The sequence below is a fragment of the Mercurialis annua genome, linkage group LG8 (genome assembly GCF_937616625.2).
Source record: "Mercurialis annua linkage group LG8, ddMerAnnu1.2, whole genome shotgun sequence".
Lineage (NCBI taxonomy): Eukaryota > Viridiplantae > Streptophyta > Magnoliopsida > Malpighiales > Euphorbiaceae > Mercurialis > Mercurialis annua.
Window position 1 is genome coordinate 10,692,025 of NC_065577.1, and position 17,684 is coordinate 10,709,708.

A 17,684-nucleotide genomic window follows, 5' to 3' on the forward strand; every position below is an offset into this window, starting at 1 on the left:
AATGATAAGTTTGCCATCCAATTTTTTCATAAAGGGATAAACTTCCCCTTTTCTATTATGATCACAATTGCACACTCTCAATAACGGAGAGTGAAGTACACTCTCTTCATTTCATCCATCAAGGGGCATTCTGATCAGAAATATGGAAGTAGAAGGACGAAAAAACGACAAATTAAAATAGAGGGACCTTCTGAAAAAAAAGTGAAGAGTAGAGGGACCTCAGGATGGGTTTGGCCTTTATCATATTTCATTTTTTTAATATTTTTCTGTATATGGTATTTGTCTATGAGTATTGAATTATATATGTTATTGCCAAGTATAATTTGATATGTTTGACTAGGGTGTTCTATGAAATCGATAAAATTAATAAGATGAAAAATCTCATGAGTTGGTTGTGCCCACGAATATAAATCGTATGGTCTAATTCACAATATCTTATGCATTCATAAGCGAGTGGAGTATTCATTCGGTATAAAAAGTATTCCCAGTACAACTAGGTAGAGGCTACTTTCTTGAGTAAAACCACTAAGTTGCCATAAGTTTGAGCAAAAATAGCACCTCCATGCCCCTTTCCGCTTTCAATGGTGCTTCATTGGGAACTTTTTAATTTTTTTTAGAAAATTAATAAATAAAATTTAATTTTTTGGACATGATCACCAGATTTTTCATTTGTCAATATTATTAATTTTCCAACCATACCCACACCGGTTGCATCGTAGTAGATCTTCTCTTCTCATATGTTCTATAGTAAGTACCCTTTGTACCCCGATGTTTAAAGATGATCTAACAAACCAATGTTGCACACTCCATAGCTGGGATGTCTTATTGAAAATCATCACTCATAGCCTAGTGTAATTCGGTTGTTTGTACTCGTAAATGATAGAGACAAATAGGTATACTGTGAGCTAGCGGAGCGGGTTTCGGGGGCGCTCGCCCAGGTTTATGGCTGACTTCTAACACGCATATGAATCGATCTAGACTGGCATGTGAATACAGAGCAATTTCTCCTATACAAGCATCTAATCTTGAGGTTTCTATCATGTAGACGTCAGAGGTGAATTTTATTCATTTTGCATGCACAAAACCTAAACCGAATGTATATGTGCGATTGATTTTATATTTGTCATCTAAAATAGAAGATCTAGAGAGGGCTTGGAGCGAAGAACGTCGGAGGCAGATCATAAGGACTGGTGCTGCTGGTTCATCAATATGGCTGCGGTGCCACTAAAAGCTGGTCTGAGGCATTTTTCAGGGGGGTTCGGGATTCGTCCGAAAAACATATGCAAATACAGTCAAAACGCACAAGGAAAGGTCTGGAATACTATATGTTTGAAACATATACATTATAAAAATAAAAACTGTCATAAATCATGTTTTTGAGATCAAAAGCATGACAAATTATGGCAACTACAGTTGTTATGGCAGTTTATGAAAATTTTACTGAAAACAGATAAACATGCATCTTAGATGACATAATTAAGATATAATTGACATATGACAATAAAAAATGATAAAGAAGAGTATTGGATTCTTAGAAGTACAGTTTGATTCCTTAGCTAATTTTTTGGCAATCCGAATGAAGAATTCAGTTCTAGATCGAAGAGTAGTTCATTTTTGATCGATTGAAGCGTATTATCTTGATTTTAGACTGAAATCGAATATGGTGTGTGTGTTTGTGGAGGGTGTATGGTTCGGCCACACTTAGTATTTTTAGGGTTTATATTTGTTTTTTTCTTAATTATGAGTGCCACCTCTTGATTAGTGTGATAAGGTTAGTTTTTATAATAATTATAGTTTAGGGTTAAGTTTTCAAGAGTCCAAAGTGAGTTAGTAGTGTGCCATTAAGTGTTAGGATTGAGTCAAAAGTCTATTTTAGGTATTTAGTTGATTAAATTCGTATTTATCTACGCATGCCATAAAAAAGGTGGCAAAAAGTCTATTTGGTGCTTGAAAGTATCAAAAAGGACTTTCAACGCCATAAGGGTATGGACATGGTAAATTTCATCCACGAAATCTATAAATTGGCTCATAAACCTCTAAGGCATTGCAATTAGTCCAATTTTTTGGACTTTTATTGTAACCCCTTTTGACTTATATGGGCTATTTGCGTCTAATTACGCTTCAATCCCTCAAGTTTATCACTACGCACTGATATAGGATGTTTGAATTCAAACATGTGGATCGCTAGCTCGTCACCTGGACGAATTTCTCTAAAAATCATCATGGAACGCTTCAGTCCATTATTACTTTTTACCTGTCCGGAAAATAGGTGTCTACAGTTTGCCCCGTCTTTGACAGGAATAAAGTAGGTCAATTTGTGTCATAGAATGAGGCTCTTTGTTCGAAAAGTGATAAGGATACTGTCCACTACTAAAGGTACTCGCCGGTGGCTTGGTAATGCTCTAGTCTGAGCATTACCGGTTGAGGTGCGTTGTTCTGCTTCCAGGCCTCTAGTATTTCTTTACTCTACATCTGTTCAAGAGTAATACTTTTCAGCTGGTCTGAAGGTCATCCGCTGGGTTTTGGACTACCCGTAGTGTGCTCCGTGGAATGGAGCCTTAAATTCTCAGTCGTCATGAGAGTGATCTAATGGCTTGGACTCCTAGTATATATCTTGTCCGGTTCTTTTTAGGTTTGCAGAAGGGACATCATCGCCTTGGCCGTCCCAAGGGCCATCCTATTGCATGGATGCCTGGTAATTATCATGTCCGATGCCTCCTAGGTTATTAAAGGTGATATCACCCCCTTGGCCATCCTAAGGGTCATCCTATTGCATGGATGCTTGGATTCCGTAGTTATTCCGCAATTATAAAAAATGTCTGCAGTTTATTTGAACTATTGCAAACAAAACTTGTGACATCTTCTTCAAAATAAATTCTCCTATGTCCAGAGTCTTGCATGTAGGGCTAAACCGTTGTTACACTATTATCTATCTTGCGTTCCACAAGTACTACATGTCCTAGCGTCTTTCTACCGTTGGCTGCTTGAAATTGATCCCGTCTTTTGGGAATGTCGTCCCAGGTTTTTCTGGCTGTTTTAGATCTTTTTGGTTCTTCAGGATTTTTTCTGGTTGTTTTGGATTTTTTCTAGTTGTTTTGGATTTCTTCTAGTCGTTCTGAATTTCTTCTGGTTGTTCTAGATCTTTCTGCATTTCTTCTAGTCGTTTTAGATTTCTTCTAATTCACTAGGGGTAATCGCTCATTTTAATCTGCAGGGGGAGGAGTCTCGTCTGAGCTGTTGGGAATGACTGTTTGGCATACTGAATAGCTGTCTGAAGATCTGGTAATCTGATTTGGAGATCTAATAATCTGAAATCTGATCTTATGTCCTCTTTCGGGCCAAAGTTATGTCTCTGAGCAGTTTTGTCTTTTGATAGCGGCGTTCTAACCTATCCTGGCTGAGATGATCATATTTTCAAGATGCTGGGAGATAAAGAGCCGTACCTTACGATATGTCGACGTGCACATCCACTACTATGGTCGAATCCCGAGGAGTGGTTACGACGTTGATCAGATTTCCCAAACCTTTCTGTTCTATCCGCTGGGGACCACCTTGTTCTGTAACTCGGGGTTGACTATTTCCCTTAGTGTTCTGCCGGCAGTGGAGGATTTGGATGAGGTCCCGACTTATGATTGGGGTTTCTTCTTCTCTCACTTGCTTGTATGTCAGCATGTATTAGGTTGCCCGTGTGGGATCCTGTCTCTATGGGATGTGGTGTTGTTGTGCACGTGAGTTTCCTCTCCGACCCCTGCTTTTTGCATATTTTGGCTTGACCATTTTTCTGGCTTGATTATGTATCCCTTTTCAGATTTGGGCCATTTGGACTGGCGTTTTGTTCGGATTTAGTCATATACCACTGGCAAGTTTTCCTTTATTGAGATTCTGGGATTTTTCCCATACTTTGACTCGGGATCAGGGATTTGCTTATAAGAGTTAGCTGAATGAAAGAGCTACACAGATGACCTTGTGAGACCCCTTCTTCTGGGTAGATTGTCTCTGGTAGGCGTTGTGGTACATAAGGTGCTCATTATTTTTGATGCTTCAGTAGAGGAGGCTTCCGCTAAGCCTCATGCATGTACTATTTTTCTTGGATCTTTTGTCTTTACGGACTACTTCATTCATCTAACTCCTTTTTTTTCCTGTCTAGTGCCTACTCAGGGACGTCCCAGACATGGATCTCGTGCTATTTGTGCATGGTATCAGTTCCCAGATCTCATGGAGAAGTCCTGGCAGGTGAGTCGGCAGTTGCTAGCTCTTCTAGATTTGTTCCACGGTTCGGTATGTCGGATGCTGGAGAGCGATGCTCGCTATTGGGATGATCATGGGCGTACGGAGAGTTCCGTCCCTTCTAGATATGTCAAGACTGTTTTCTCGCCTCTTAGTTGTACTCATGCAAGTTTTATATGCTTGTGCTTTCGTTTATATTGGCAACTGTTTTCCATCATGACTGAGCGCTTATTTCTGGTTTGCAGGTGCCCGTGTCTGAGGCTACTCAGCTGGCTAATATTGCTTATTTCTGGCAGGATCAACTGTATAATTTATCTGCACAACTGGCTAACATTCGGGTGTTTGATATAACGCTCGATGCCTCTGGACTCTAAGCTTATGAATTCATAAAAATTGGCCCAGCATGGCCGTTCTAGTATTATGACGTTTGACTTGGTGGGACCCCTATATGCTTGTTTCTAACAGTGTGTGCGCATTCAATAATCACGTAGCGCGACAGGAAAGTGCATAAGAAATTCTTTATTTGCAAAATTTATTGATAAAAAATTTTGTTTCATTGTCTCATGAATTATGCTTTTAAGATTTACTGTCATTTGTCCATTATGTTCTATGTGCTAGTCAATAATAATAACATGCATGTATGATAAAAAATCTATTTTATTGACTGATTGAATAATAAGCACAATTGAGATGCTTTATGTGTCAAGCGATCATACCCATGCCGTCAACTAGTCCTTATAGATTTTCATAATTGATTATTTACCTCTCTCTCGCCTTTTGTTTCACACAACATTGTAGCTAGTCAATAATCTCTAGGAAGGCTTCAGTGATCTCCTACTCTCACTATTCAGATTATCCTACTCTACGATACGTGTTTAGGTGTTGGACTTTCATTAGTTGGTAGGAAGCTCATCTCTTGGCTCCTATCAGTTTGTGATCTTTAGTGTTTTCCGATTTGTAATGATGGACTTTGGTGTTGTAAGAACTATGATTTGAACTACGGGCTTGTTCTTGCACCTTGTTAGTGCTGTTTTAGAAGTCGGTAAGACCCGAGCTATTTTTGGATTAACCCTTTTAGAAGGTGTTTTATAATATCTGGTTATTGTATTTTGAGTATTGGAAATATTGTTGATCGAGTGAATGTTTGCGCGTTTGTGTGATTGGCCTTTCGGGGGATATAATCGGTTTGAAATTTTCTTTCGGCAATGGGAGTAGTACTTTCGATCTAATAGAGATAAGAGAACCATTTTTTTTTGCATAAGAGTTTTTGGGATCCAAGACATAAGATTTTAAATTTTGAGTTAGAGTCTTGTGTGTTCCTTCGTGTGCACCTACTTATGTTATTGTTGTTTATGTGTTTCTATGTTTGTTATGTGCGCACTATGTTGTTTTTATGCTTGAGATGCTTTGTGTTAAAATCGAGAACAATTTTGTTTTTAAGTTCGGGAGAATGTAATACCCCGTAATGTTTTTGTTATGTTTTCGATTTGGTTTCGGATTGGTTCAGGTTAGTTATAGCATTGTGACACCTTAATTGAGTCTTAAATTGTATCTTGTATGTGTCACATGTGTCATGTGGGTTTTCAATAATGATTTGATTCGTTTCCGAGTAATTTTAAAGCTGTATTCGCATGTTTTCCAAAACTGCCCTATTTTAGTAAAACGTTGATATCTCTCAATTGCAATGTCGGATCGGACCCCTCTTTGGATCTGTTGTTTCTGAGGGGATTTACTAAAATCAATTATTTTGGATCATTGTTTGGATCATTCTAACTTTATAAATAACTATTAAACCATTGGGCTTTAATTGAAGGCCAAGTAAAGCCCGCGAGAGTCTTTAAATAGAGCCCCTAAGTTGAAAACCCTAGACCCCATTCGACTCCAAACCATAAAAACAAATTTCCTCACTCAAATAACTTCATTTCTTCTTTCTAACAAGTTCGGGTGTGATTCATTACGCTAAGAATATGATTTTACATCCTACTCGCAAGATCTAAGCGATTTCTACGTTGTGTTCTTTGTTGGGAGCTTCTGAATTCAATTGAATTCGGTCCAGCCCCTTGAATCTTGGGTTAATACATCATTTATATTATTTTTCATCATACTTTGGTATTGTTTTTTTGTCCTTTTAATTCCTGGATTCATTGTTGTGTGATATTGCCTAGAAATGCATAATATATGGTTTTGATGAAGTGAATCGTTGCTATTGTTATGTCATGCTTATGATAATGAAATTATATGAATAAAACTATCCAAATCAATTAGAATGCAATAATCGCTAAAAAACCCTAACATTGATGAATCATGCCAAACACTTTCCAAAACATGTAACATAAGTTTATATATGTCCAAATCATCATATGTATGATATTTTTGATGGATTTGATGCTTATGAACTGGTTTTGTTAGTTGTGTCAACGCTTTGGCATGCTCTCGATTGTTTTAGCTTAAATTGCGTAGAATGGTGAATTTGAGTTGTTTGAAAGTTGTAATCGCATAAATATTTTGAGATGATGTCCTACTGTTCTAAGATGATATATATGATGTTTATATTATTTAGGATCAGTGGCTATATGATTTGAGTTGTCGAATGGATGATTTGGCTTGTTTAGAATGTTTAGGCAATTTCTAGCGAAATTGCATTATAAATTTTATAAGGGAAGTTGTCATGAATTTAGATTTGAGTTGGTTTGGTATTTTAATTTAAGTATGATATACTAATGATCTAAATTACCTTGGAATATTGAATCATGTTTGTTTTTATACGTGCGGCTTAATTGACGAAACTAGATAATTTTACGCTTAAAGGCTATGACTTTGGATTCAATGATTTGTAATGACTTAGGATCTGATTTGCATTAATATTATTGACTTTGGCATTTTTTTAATCTGATCTAAGGTGTTTGGGTTTAGCGATGCATGTTTAGACCTGCATTGCTTTAAGTGTTGCAAATGTTTATTTGGCCAATTTTTGCAAGAAGCATGTTATTTGATTTCGAAAATTTTGCTATGGAATGTGTTATATCAAATATGTTTAGTAAGCATGCTAGGGATTTTGTATGTTCAACATTGGCCTATTTGACTACAATTGTCCTTTGGGGATTTTTATCGAACACCTTGTGTTCATGTGGATTAATGATTGGTTTGGTGAAGCTATTGAGTTCTATTGCTTTTCAAATAATGAGTATGATTTGTTGAATAGTTTTCCCGATTTTAAAACTTTGGGTTATACCTTGGAAATATTTGGGTCGGTTTATACTTGGGTCGCCCGACATGTGAGGTTGAGCTTGATAGTTATGATAATTTGACTAACTCATTACTTTGGGATTTTGAACTTGGCTTTATGATTTTAACTAAGTTATTCGATATGGTTTCCGGATTATATTTTCAATGTATGAACTCAAAAGTACTTAACCTGTTGTAAGACTCTGGGTATGCTGAGTATGTATGAATACGCTACATTGGTTTATGCTTTGGCATTTTGGCTGTATAAGTGTGATGGCATTATGATTGCTTGTACTTTGGATTGATTGATAATTTTGCTAGGCCTATGTGATGTCTAGTACTCTCTAGAGTTAGGGGATGATATTAATTATGATTTATGATTTGTCCATAGACCCGTCGATTGCTCGTGCTTTGAACTCGAATCATGTTTAGTTACTTGCCAGGCTTTTGTGGGGATTCGCAAGCAGTGAGTTCATATTTACTATTTATCACTATATTAAATTAATTGTATATTTTTTCGTATATATATATGCAGTTTCGAAACATTTTCGAACTCATTATGGATATGGATTGAAACAAACATTTTCGAATTCATCAGTTTAGAAACATTTTCGACCTCTGCCGTTTTCCCATTTTTCAGGTTTATGATTTTGAGCGCACCTGATTGATCTCCGGTTTTCACTCTCTTTTGGAGATCTGTTTTTACTTTAAATAAATATGTCAAAATATTTAACTCTTAGACCGCAGTAGTAATATTAGATGTCTTAATGTTATTTCTATACTTGTGTTTTGTTGGATTGGTCCAACTGTTATTATATACTTGACGGAATGATATTACTTTGGGTTGTTATTTATATATGCCATGTTTTTGCAGTTTCGGAGTTGAGCCAAGCATTATTATATGGATGTTATTAAACTACTAGATTTTTGGAGTCTCAGTTTCCCCCGAGTATTGATTTAATGCAGGTTTTATTGTGTTGTTTGTTTATTCACGAGACTAGTTACGGGTTTCGGAGCTACCACTCCTTTACCTATGACTTTTCCTTTTTGTAATTCGATAAATAATCGTCATTTCCTTTGGTTATAAATAAATTAATAATATCTTCCTTTTTATTCCCACCCTCATATTCCATTTACTTTTTTTTTTCTTATGTTCCTCTTTGTTATCTTATACTTCATGCTTCCACATTGCCAGTTTAATTATTAACGGAGACTCAAAAGTCACTCTTCGCGAATCCTTCACCAATATATATATTATGACATATATATGTTCATAGGGCGAATCGTTCACCAATATATATGTTATGACATATATATGTTCATAGGACGAATCCTTTACTGACGCCTGTTTGTTAGTACTTCTGGTCTTGATCTCCTTTGTATACATACTAATGACTTCGTTCACTTACATTTACCTAAAGTCAAATGTGAGATACCATGATAATATACATGTTTTCACCTCTTCGGCGTCTGTCTAAGTGTTCTGCAACCTACTTTAAGTATATGCATCGTTTACTCATTTTACTCTCGTCATCGACCACTTTTAATTAATGTTAAATATGCTTGTTTTACTTATTTTTATGTATAACTATGTGCGACCACTAATTATATATATCTAATAAAATTCTATCTTTCTATTAACCATTTATACCCCTAGTGATTAATTTACCTTATACTACCGTTTAACTAACTTTATTTTTACACGCTTGAATTTGATCAAAACCCACTTCTCTAACAATTTGTACTTAAAATTTAATGTATTATCTTAAAGTATAACATGGTATTTTAATTAAATTATATCCGCTATTGAAATCTCTTCTTTCTCATCCTATGTGCTTTCTTGTTTTTCCTTATCCTTTATTTTAAATATCCTAAGGATCTCTTTAATTTCAGGTCCTAGGTAGCTTATTCTTTTGGACTTATTACATTCTAAATTTACTTACATATCAAAACAAATCAAATCCTCTTTTGCCGGCTTCAAATCTTCCTTCCAAAATCAAAGCAAAAGTCATCTTAACTTTCTTTGAAAACCATTAGTACAATTACGCTTCATAGTGATGACACCTCTTATCATTAAAGAGTTGCTATTTCAAATCACCTTTTCTTTACTATTTGCGTATATATGATGCATGATCTATCATTAAAAAATGGTTTTATATAGAAAATACATATATATGCTAATATAGTTATGCATTCCTATCGTGATTTGAATGACATGCCTTATGCAGGGTCTGAGCACAATTATACTGTATAAATCGTAAGACCTTTACATATTTGTTAAATCGTAAGTTTCTTCAGACTAAAAACTTTGTGACATTCCTATCCTTTCTTTACTTAGATCATGTTATGCGCATTATCACCAGTTCTTATCCTTATAATACTATACTACTTGATTAATTATTTTATGACTTTTGTTAAAGCTCGATCTTCATCACTTATCAATATATAAGATATCACTTTAACCTTACATTGTAATTCACGTTTCACATATATATACCACACTTGCGATGCCTACTAGATTTTATTTATAGGGTCCCTATTACTTATCATATGACAATGTTTAAATCTTAACTATACATTATGTGAGAGGCTATTCTCATAGTTAGTATATTCTTTACCATTTTCTATGAGTTATCCTAAAGCCCTGCACTTAATTCTTTTTCTTAAGTTAACACATATGTACCCCTCTTCCATTTAAATCTTTCATTTAATTCTCGTTTACATAGCATATTATAACTTATATTTATCAACACTTTAAGCATAAACTTAATGTAAAGACTATACACATATGTAACATAATTCTTGGAGATGCCTGACTTGGCTCTCTGGGCTCTCGGATAACTATACCCTGCCCACGCCCCCTAATTCGTCGCGCACTACCCCTACCCCTAGCTACAAACCTAGGGTTGTACCATGTGCTAGGTCCAAGGGCACCAAGTGGTTTGACCTCTCAGGTCGGTTATAAAAAGGTCGAATGGGATTACCTTCCTGTTCGAGATTACCAATATCTGGCGGGCTCTACCAGACACAAACCCAAAATGATCTGATGTGTCATCAAACAACTCGATAAAATCAGGTCCAAAGCCTATTATGTATCTACGGTTAACCTCCTCGTTGCCCGTATTCATCTCAAGAATTTTTTCTATCATAAGAAAAAACTCAGTCGTGTATGCCCCAACATAAAACATACCCCTAGAAAAGGAGCCTAGTTGCTATCTAATATTGTTCAGGCTTGCCTCAGCCTGGCTCTCTCTCTAAACCACGTCTGATCTCAAACTAGGTAACTCTGTATCTTAGCCCAAAACCAGTCACCTCTAAATCCTCCAATGTCTGGGTCCTATGAAGGATCTTCCGAAGGGTCCTCTGATGTCTCCCTTTCACTCTCCTCATTGTACTCAACCTCAAGTGTCAAACATCTTCCTTGAGCCTCAAACAATTCGTTAATATTTGACATTAACCCATTCTGATGAATTCAGGTGATCCATCATTGCCTGTCAAAAATCCATTTTGATAAATAGGAGGTGCTTCCTCCTCACTTGACGTAACATGTTCCTGAGCTCTGCTCGGCCCAGACATGCTGAAATGTAAACAATTCTAGCGTGAGATACTGCATATACCCAATCGTACCCATACGTAAAATAACCATCACATAGCATGCCATATATAACTCATGAACGTGTATCCTAATGAATTAAGTTAAGGATTTACGAAGACAAACAAATATGGATCAAGAAATGACTCGAATCCTATGTGTTGCAGTAGTTCCTAGGTAGACTCTCACATAAAAGCAGTGGTATCCTAGACCAATTGCTCTGATACAAACTTTGTCACGACCCAAATTTATGAGCCGCAACAGACGCTAGGGAATGGGAGGGGTAGCTCCGAAACCCATAGCAAGCCAAAAACTACTATAACTTTTTCGAGATAAATCTTTATTGGACTTATCAAAAATGTTTAGGAAAAATCGGGATTATAACGTTTGAAAATCGTGCAAACATCTCCTGTTAAAAATATTAAAACCACCCTGTGCAAAGTAGAACATTATTTTGGGAAATAAACTTACATATATACATATAACCAAACTACCACATCGAACATATACATAACTAACATGCTGACCAGTTTCAAGTATACACATATGGTGTCTGACTACAAGTAAGCATCAAGGTCTAACAAAAATAATATAAACAAACAGCGCATATCTACATAAGCCATACACAAACCGCCGCTAAGGCCTCGACACTATCAAAAGCATAAACTACTACAGCGCTAAGGGGAGTCAGAAGCTTTACATGCAAAAAGAAGACTTCCGGATCAAAAAGTGGTAGTCTGGTTCGGTCCAAAACACTAAACACCTGAAACGTTTAAACATCAGCGGGGTCAGACATTGCTGAGTGAGTTCACAATTTTCTAATAGTATTATATAAAATAAGATCACATAAATATAAAAACATATATATAAAAATATTCCAATATTAGATCCGATCGAAATCCTAAACCCAAACTCAATCAAATTCTATGCATTTCAATCATCACAAATCAAATCAAATCGATGCGTGTGGTACGATCCCAAGATAGTTCAACCGATTTAACCGCTTCCATGGCTTGATCCGAAGTTGTGGTTCCCAAGATAGTTCAAACGAGTTAACCCACTAGATGCGGGTCCCGAGATAGTTCCACCGAGTTAAACTCGTATATACTATATATAATCCTCTTTTCCATTTCATGATATAAAAAAAACTCAAATCAAATCCCAATAGACATCTAGACTCGTATCAATACCGGTGATCACACCGTCCTATTGACGCCCAATAAGTAGCTCGTTTCCTCGGATCATAATAACAAATGCGTAATATTAAAATAATAAACATTATAAATCAAACATATGTTATGCGATACATTTGCAGTAAGCAACATATAATAAAGTTCTTTTACATAAAATACACGAGAGTAAATCAGAAACTCACTATGACTGCTATCCAAAAACACATAAGTGTGGCACGTCGCTTAATAGTCTGAATACTTCGAATCGTCGGTCAAATAGCTCGTAGGATCTATATTAAAAATTTAATGGTATATCATTCCTTATCGATAAACTTAGCTCTCGTATACAACCTTAAAGCCTAAAGTTCAAGTGCTCGTACTTGAATTCGATACCATAACTTTCTTTTAAACTCTTTTCTTCTTTTATTGAGCATATAAACACTGAGCACTCTTTATAGTTTAAATCACAAACTTTTTACATTTAATGGTTTGTTTCAAACCAAAATTTACTTAATCCATCATTTTAATACCATCTTTAAGTTGCCTATTCAGTTCACTAGATTTTTCGGTATGAAAGGAGTTTAACAGAGTCGGAAAAACAACACTCGGGCTGTCTTCAGCCGGTCTGCTCGTCGAGCAAGACCAGTCTGCTCGCCCGAGCAGACTCGTAGTCTGCTTGCAGAGCAGACATGCTTGCTTGTTAGAGCAGAGTACTGCTCTTAGAGAAGTACCTGCAGCTCTTAAAAGCAGGTCAGGATGAGGCCAGTCCTTGGCTTGATCTTGGCTCCCTCCGGCCACCATTTCCGACAAGTTCCAGACTTTTATTCTCACTCAAGCATAAACACTTCATATTCCATGAAAACTTCACCTCAAAACTCATGCAAAATCACTTAGAAATGTGCTAGAAATCTTAATTAAACTTGTTCGTAAAAAATCCATAAAAACCCTAAATCTTATTCATCAAGAACAACCATGAATCTTGATTACTGGCGTTTAATATTTAGCTCCAAAGTGATGGTGAGAGAGAGGCGCAACTTATCGAAGAAGGAATCGTTTGAAACGTAGGTCAAATTTGCAAACCGTGGCTTCCACCATTGATGATTATTGAAGAAGAGGAAGAAGATGAAAGTGAGGTAATGAATGTTCTGGATTCTTCGAGTCAAAAGGGATGTGCTTATATGGTGTGGGCTAATTGTCCAATTATATCCCTCAATTCTTAAGGCAATTCCAATTGTTCAATTTCTTTTACTTAAAAACTTCAATAACTAATCCATCTATTTAACCAAGTCGTTTGCGTATCGTTTTCGAATCCATTTTATAAAACGACTTCAAAAATTTATAGAGTCTCTTTAATAATCCAATTAATATTCAATACGGGCGTTAATACAAAGTTATTACTTTGGGACATTCACTTTATTTTATAATATGTTTCTCAAATTTTCTTTTAGTCCCGACATACTTTATCTCGATGAAGCTCTAACTTCATTTTTCCATTATATAATTTGATAATTAACCCGACCTATTTAAAACTCCATCTTCCTTCAAAATTTCCAAGATTTCTCATATTTTCACTACTTCAATTGCCCAAAATTGGTAACATGCCCATTTTATATTTCTTTAAAATACGGAATATTACATTTGTATAGCCATCGTGGCTGGTACTGCAGCAACTACAATAATATTAAGTCAGAAAAAGAAAAAAGATAACAAATGGGCTAAAACAATGGAGATAGCGAAGGAGCTGTTTTGGCGTTGTTATTTCAAATTGCACCATTTTTAATACTGATAATGGTCTCAAGATCAAATCTTGGCCGACTTTGGAAAATGACATGGCTTTTAATTTGGGGTTTAAAATGTGGAAGAGAAATGGAGAAGATGATAGCAAATTTGCTCCTTCAAATTTCCTGTCATTTTAATGAAAAGTGTGGAATTATGCAATTTTATACTACAAATTTGGAACGCTCATGCAATGAGAGTGAAGTACTCTCTGCATTCCATCCATCGAGAGACGTTCAGGTTAGAAAAATTATTAGAACAGGACAAAGAAAGGGTAAAATAAAGTAGAGGACCTCCGAAATAAAAATCGTAAAGTAGAGGGACTTTCATATGGGTTTGACCTTTGATTTATGATAAAATAAAATAAAATAGTAAATTTTTACTTGTATTGTCATAGCCAAACTTTCAAAATTGGCTGATTTACATTTTGAGATATTAGAAACCTTTTGTAGCTATCGTCGAATTAAAGCGAAAAAATTGTCATGTCACTCGCTTCGACGTGGCGAGTGACATGATAATTTTTTTGATTCGGTTTGCAATTGACCATAAAAAAATTTAAATATCTAAAGCCGATTTTAAAAAATTTGTCTATAATTAAGGACACCCTAAAAAATTTGGTATTAAAAAAATAAAGGGTTTTTTACACAAATCCCCTAAAAATGCAATAGTGTTGTATTTTTCCCTCAACATTTTGATTTTGGCAAAAATCTCTCAAAAAAAAAAAAAGTTTTCAAAACTCTCTCATAACCCAAAATAAAAGAAAAATAAAATAAAAAGGACGAATTTGCCCCTTTCATCACAAAATTACACAGAGAACTGTCACCAACACAACCTTTGAATCGCATTCACACTTTCCTCTTCACCTATTGACGCTCACCTCACCGGCCACCTCACACACCCCCACACCAACCGGACAACCACTGCCATCGTCATCATCACTCTCCGAATGGCGATCTGCCCACGCTACATACTACGCAACATCCGATCAACGAGACGTCGTCGGCGGAGCATGCGGCTACAGTGACTTAAACAGTGCGGTTACAAAATAGCGACAGTATAAATGAGCGAAACATTGTTCGAAAGAGGGCAGATTTGTGGGGTTTGTTTTGAATTGAGATGAATTGATGATTTAAAGTGGTGTATTCTATACTCGAGTACAATCGCCGCCTGTGCCGCTAATATAAGTTGGTCTCTTCTTCTGCAGGTCTATTAGATCTAATTTGAAAATCAAATTCTCTTGTGGTTATTTGCATCTCGACGGAAAAAGCTATCGTTATTTCTCTTAGATCTGAATCATCACTTATGTTTTAAAGGATAAATTTATAGTGAACATGGTCTGTTGAGTTGTCAATTTGGGTTTGCAATTAATGAATTGATAGGAATTTACAGTCTCTGATGAACAATTTATAAGACTATGTAATGTTATAGGTTTGATATTATTTTTTCTTCAATTTACTTTGCTTTTATTTTAATTTTTTAATTACAAACTTGTTACTGCTTAAGATGTGGATTATGTTGAAATTTTGGATGTCATTAGTTATGAGATGCAATTTTGGGTGTCATTAGTTATGAGATTGATCACTGACTCTTCTGCAATTTTGGGTGTCATTAGTTGGGATGCCTGTTTTAATAGTACAAAAATTGATTAATAAATTGTAAAATATTCTCAAAAGCTTATTCAATTTTTTATTTTAAATTCTCAGTAGATTAAATAATTTATAATATAATTCTAACTAATTAAATATAAAATTAAAATAGTTCAATATGTGGTATTATTTCAAGTTCACATACGGTTCACATCAGGTTGCGTTTCAGTTTTATAAATTACCAATTACATTTCATTTAAAAAAAATTGTTCAATTCTTATAATAGACTATATTTCTATCTTTAGGTTGCAAATTGTCTTGTTTGATATGTGTGTTTTATGTGTATGTTATGGTTTTGAGAGTTTTTTATTTCTATTTTTTAGGTTTCTAATTGTGTGTTCTTAGATATATATTTGGCGCCTGTTGGGAAGCTTCATGCAATAGTGAGAACTGTGAAATTGTAAAATACATAACAAATATTTGAAGTTGTACCTTTTTTCCATTTGAAAAGTTTTAGTATTGCTGTTGGCAAGTAAAAAATGTTATGGTTTTGAGGTTGCTCGGTATTTATAAGTGATAGTTGAATTTTGGTTTGGATGGGTATCACTTATCGTGGATAATTGCAGCTTTCTGCAGCTTATAGATGGTTATAGATGAACATTTTAGAGGATTGAATGGTTCATTTATTGGCTTCCAACTTAAAGATAAGATATTATCAGTTTTATTTGATCATTGGTAACAAATTGAAAAAGGATAGAATTTTTGTCAATCAAAACCATAATCTTGATTGGCTTGTTTTTGAAGATTTGTAAAATATTCTCAAAAATTTATCCACTTTTTTATTTTAAATTCTCATAGATTAAATAGTTTATAATATAATTTTAATTGATTAAATAAAAAATTAAAATAATTCAATACGTGGTATTATTTCAGGTTCACATACAGTTGACATCAGGGTGCATTTTAATTTTATACACTGACAATTACATTTCACTTAAAAAAATTAATTCAATTCTTATAATAGATTATATTTTAAAATTCTCTTTATATAAAATGTCAAATAAAATTGTAAAGAGTATCAAGACAATTTTTATTAAAAATTGAATTAAGATAGTTCAGCTGATATAGGTTCACATCAGGTTGATTTTTGGTTTTATAGGCTGTCAAATATATTTCACTTGAAAAAGATATTTAATTTGTTATTACAGTATATCTCAAAATTCGCTTATATAAAGTGTCATTTAACATCGTAAAGAGCAGTAAGACAAATATTATTAAAAATTAAATTAAGATAGTTCAGTTGATATAGGTTCACATCTGGTTCACATCAGGTTGATTTTCGATTTTATAGACTGTCAAATACATTTCACTTAAAAAAGAGATATTCAATTTGTATATTACACTAAATTTCAAAATTCTTTTTATATAAAATGTATATACTATTGTAAAGAGTACTAAGACAAATTTTATTAATAATTGAATTAAGGTAGTTCAGTTGATATAGGTTCACATTCGGTTCACATCAGGTTGATTTTAGGTTTTATAAACTGTTAAATACATTTCACTTAAAATAGATATTTAATTTCTATATTACACTGAATTTTAAAATTCTCTTTATATAAGATGTATTTAAAATTGTAAATAACAATAAGACAAATTTAAATTGAATTATGGTAGTTCAGTTGATATAGATTCACATTAGGTTGATTTCCGGTTTTATAGACTGTCAAATATATTTCACTTAAAAGAGATATTCAATTTATGATTACACTAAATCTCAAAATTCTATATAAAATGCCTTTTAAGATTGTAAAGAGTAGTAAAACAGATTTATTAATAATTGAATTAAGGTAGTTCAGTTGATAGAGGTAGGTTCACATACGGTTAACATCAAGTTGATTTTTGATTCTATAGACTGTCAAATGCATTTTACACAAATTCATGTTCCATACGTAAATACAAAATTAAAAGTAAAAAATAAACCAAAAATAACAAAAAAATGTTAGAAAACTAAATATTCAAAAAAAAAAAAAATCAAAACAGAAAAGTGAATAACTACAGTGTATGGTTCAATATCCTTGATCCATTCAAAATGAAAATTAACAT